Genomic DNA, 4352 nt, shown 5'->3' with positions numbered 1-4352 from the left:
CCCTCCCTCCCCTTCTTTCTTCCTAGCAGCACTCAATCATGCACGCCTGTACTCATGTTTGATGCTCACCTGCTGCCTAACTGCAGCTCATTAAGACACACACCTGCAGTGACTTAACTTGGGCTTTGCTCAGCTTTTAACTCACCCCAGAAACAGTGACAGCATTTGCTATTATTGAATACTGTTTTTTTTTCTCTGGGTTTTCATAACTATGATACTCTCAGCTAACCTCTAGGTTGTTGGAGGCTGAAAGTTTGTGGAACCCTCCCTAGCTTAAGGATATAAATAGCGGTTGAGTACAAAGGCAGGAGGTTGCGATGGTATTGCTGACAGCACTTGGGATATATCATTTCTTGGTGATAAATATTGATCAACAGTCTCACTCCTCACAGAAAGCTAGTAATCTCTGCCTTAGGGTGGAGACTTCAGGCAGAGAACAATACAACTGACCCTTAAAGACCTGAGAGCTACCAGTTCTGAGTTAATCAGAGGCCATGGTGTAGTTAATCCAGAAGCTGTCACTCCTGTGATATGTTCCCTCAACTTTTTACCAAGGGCTGCTGACCTTCATGTCCCCAGAACTGCTTTTGCAAAGCAGAGCAGAGGTCAATGGCTTCCATGTTCCCTTTTACATTGGTCACAAGATTTATGAGCAGAAATCTTGTAAAAATGGAATTTCAGCTGCTTTTCCTTCACTGACAGTTTCACAAACATCCTATAAATCATAGCGCTAGTGCCAAATTCTTGTGCCTCTGATCAACAGATTTTATCAAGCTTTGATAGCCTCCAATACCAAGTTCCACTGTAACATGCTCAAGTTTATTATTAGCTTGCTATAGGAAAATGTTATTGAACTGTTAACAGTATTTGTTACCATGTCCAGGGCTCAAAGCACCTGCAACACCTGCAAATAAATCATATCTTTTGTAGTCTAGAAATATGTATTTATTATTTTAATCTGGGAAGAACAGGGAAAGTAATTTTATTTTAAAACCCCCACAAATCCTGTGCACCAAGTAATCAGTCACATTTTATGCACTGACTTTCTTCACATCTGTGCAAATCAAGCCATTGTACAAATGTATGAGGACCTGCGGCATGTAACACATGCAGCTATGAAACTATGGGTGTTGTTATGTGCTGAGTCTTTAAATGGAAGGTGGCACATCTGCTTTTGGCATAGGAGTGTAAATCAATCCAAGATGCATATTAAAGAGTAAGTAACAACTTGCCCACTTGCTCTTTGTTACATCCAGCTTTGATTTTGTTTTTTATTTCTTATTTTCCTGGCAGTCAAATGCAGGCTCTGCGTATTGAAACTGTGCATTGTTTCTTCAAGTATGGGTAATGTAACATGTCATGTAACATATAAGAAGTATGCGCTGGGAAATAATTTGGACAAAAATAAAAGCCAAAAATGAGGTGAAGAGAAAAAGATAAGTACGAACAGTACACCACAGTGACTGAGAAGTTTTATTACTCAGGATACTCCTAATACTTTTGAAATGAATAACAAGGCCAACATTTGATTCCATGTTCTAGCTCTTGGCAATTAGTGCGCAAAATCTGCAACAGTGAAAGATGACATATTTTTTCTTCCTTCTCAACCAGAAGCACAAACAGGCCAAAAGAGCCAACTATATGCTGGCATGCTTTAGGCCCAGCACTGCCAGCCAGTTGAGGGAAGGGATTGTCTTGCTCCATGCTGCACTGGTGCAGTCTCACCATGAGCACTATGTGTACGTAGATCTGGGTGTTGCAATATAAGGACATGAAGCTATTAGAGGCAATCCAAAGGAGAGCAACAAGAATAGTGAAGGGTCTAGAGCAGAAGACATTTGAGGAGTGGCTAGGGCTGCTTGGGTTGTTCAGCCCAGAGATGAGCAAACTGCGGAGAGGATTCATGGAGATGCAGCGTGGGATGGTCAGGTTAGGTACTAGGAAAAGATTCTTTACCAGGGGGTGATCAGGCAGTGGAACAGGCTCCCCAGGGCAGTGGTCATAGCACCAAGCTGCTGGAGTTCAACAAGCATTTAGACAAGGCTCTCAGAAACATGGTTTGAATTTCAGGAAGTCCTGTGTAGAGCCAGGAGTTGGGCTCCGAGATCCTTTTGTGTCTCTTTCAACAGGATATTCTGTGATTCTGTGATTAAAGAATGGAGGAGTCATTATGACTCAACTTTCTATTAATTATTATATATATATATTAATAATTAATTATTATTATTATTATTAATTATTATTTTGTATACCTTATACAATGGGGTCTGCCTGAGCAAGACTGCTTAGAATCCTATATTTTACCAATCGCATGGGTTGCACAGAAGGAAAGACAATATGATATTGGCACTGGTCAATGCCTTTCTTAGAGGCTGGCCCTTTCTGGAGGAATTGCTCATCTATTTGGCACAGCTTGTAACATGCTTCTCTCCCACTGACTGGAGGGCAGCTGGAGAAGCAGCACTTAAACCAGGGCTGTCCAAACTTTTGTCTTGCCTGGACCATACTGTGTGAAGAGGAGTTGTCTTGGGCTGCATTTATATATACAATATAAAATGTATAATATAGTTCATGTATATAAGTCACATATATTCCTCTTTTTTTAAAGACACATACTTGTGTACATAGGTTGAAATATTATTATTGGCAATTACTACATATTACAAGTGGCACAAGTGTTGGTAACATGAAACACACATGGGTTTTGATGCAACTGTGTGTGGTGGGCACGAGAGGCAAAGTCAGCACTGCACTGTGCCCTCCCCTCCAGTATTCTGTTGTCACCTATGCAGTCTGTGTTCGAGCTACATGCAATCAACTCAAAAAAATATGGCTAAAAAATAATAAGAGGAATAGAGTCTGCTGGAATGGTGACATGCAGTATTTTATACTTTTATACATTTAACTTACTAATCTTCACACACCTTTTCTATAATTGTATAGTCACGCTATATATGCACATAGTTCAGTGATAAAATGACCTATCAGCTCTGTCTCAAAAGTAGCAAAGATTTATGTAAATTTGTTAATTGGGCCTAAAGCTGAAACACAGTTGCATGAGAGATCCAGGTGGATTTGTTCAGCAACACAGAACATGCCAGGACGGAGTTTATACAGCAGTTACCAATGTGGGGAAGAATTATCTTGATCAATTGTTTCAGAATTTTGTTTCAATATTTTGGCCAGGGCAAAACTACAACTAAATGAAATAAAAATACTCAAGTAGATCAGAATAGAAAAAGAAAGCCAATACTTTCTCCCATTTATCCCCCACACACTCTTCTTCCAGTTTTTTCTTTTTTTTTCTCCCATATACCTGATAATAGAAGTCTGTGAAACTGAACATTTTGCAGAGTGCCTCGGACAGGTCTCTTCATTTCCATTTCCCTTTGCCTTTCTATGGCTGACACGTATTGTTATTTAAATGAATGCTTTTGAGCTCAGATTTTCTTTTATGCAAATATGAGCTGCTTCTCTCATCAACACATTTTTTTTCCTATGAAAAGAAGGATAAGGAACAATATTCTCAAGACAGAAGGTGGTTGGAATGTTATTTTTTTCTGTGAATTTAGCTCAAAAGGGAATACTTCACAATGGTGAAGTATGAAAATATTGGCTAAATTCTCCTTCTACCAGGATATGATCAAAGCAGTGTTATATCTTTTTAAGAACAGCTGAGGTAGGGAAGGTGCCAAGACACAGCAGACTGGTCTCACTTGCTCAAGGCGTTCTGTATAAGACAGTTAAGGGAGTACACAAGTGCCAGACACTACATGTCTCCAACAGTTTTCTCTCTAGTCCCTCCTTACAAAGGCAATGACTCATTTTAGCTCAAAAATTGGTGTCCTCTCCTATTCAGTTTTTTGAAAGCCATTTACCAGGAAACCATAGATTGAACTTAAAGAAGCAAGGAGGTTGTAAGGAGGTAATGCAGAAGAAGGAAAGAAAATGAATTCCTGGCTTCCTTTGAGTATACTGCTTTCATGTCTTCAGGTTTTTCTTTTACCTATAACATCTAGAAATTTCCTTTTTTAACAACAGTTGAATGTGAAAATTCCCCAGATGTCACGAGCCTCCCAGAGCTGAAGCTTTTAGATAAACAAATACTACAAGATATGAAAAAAAAAAAAAAAAAAAAAAAAAAAAAAAAAAAATCACATCCCACATCTCCAGCATCAAAAGGGTTGGTGACACCTGAGTTACTTCTATATTTGATCTCTGCCAGACCAAGAGGCATGTGATGTTGAAGCATGTGGACTGTCTCCCTCCTTTTCCCATTGGACAATCACCCATCTTGCAGCAAAAAACACCACAGTCAGTGCCCACTAACACACTTGCCAGCAATATTAGCA

This window comes from Phasianus colchicus, chromosome 6 (genome assembly GCF_987193195.1).
Source record: "Phasianus colchicus chromosome 6, bPhaCol1.hap1.1, whole genome shotgun sequence".
Classification (NCBI taxonomy): domain Eukaryota; kingdom Metazoa; phylum Chordata; class Aves; order Galliformes; family Phasianidae; genus Phasianus; species Phasianus colchicus.
Note: the sequence above shows the minus strand (reverse complement) of the source record.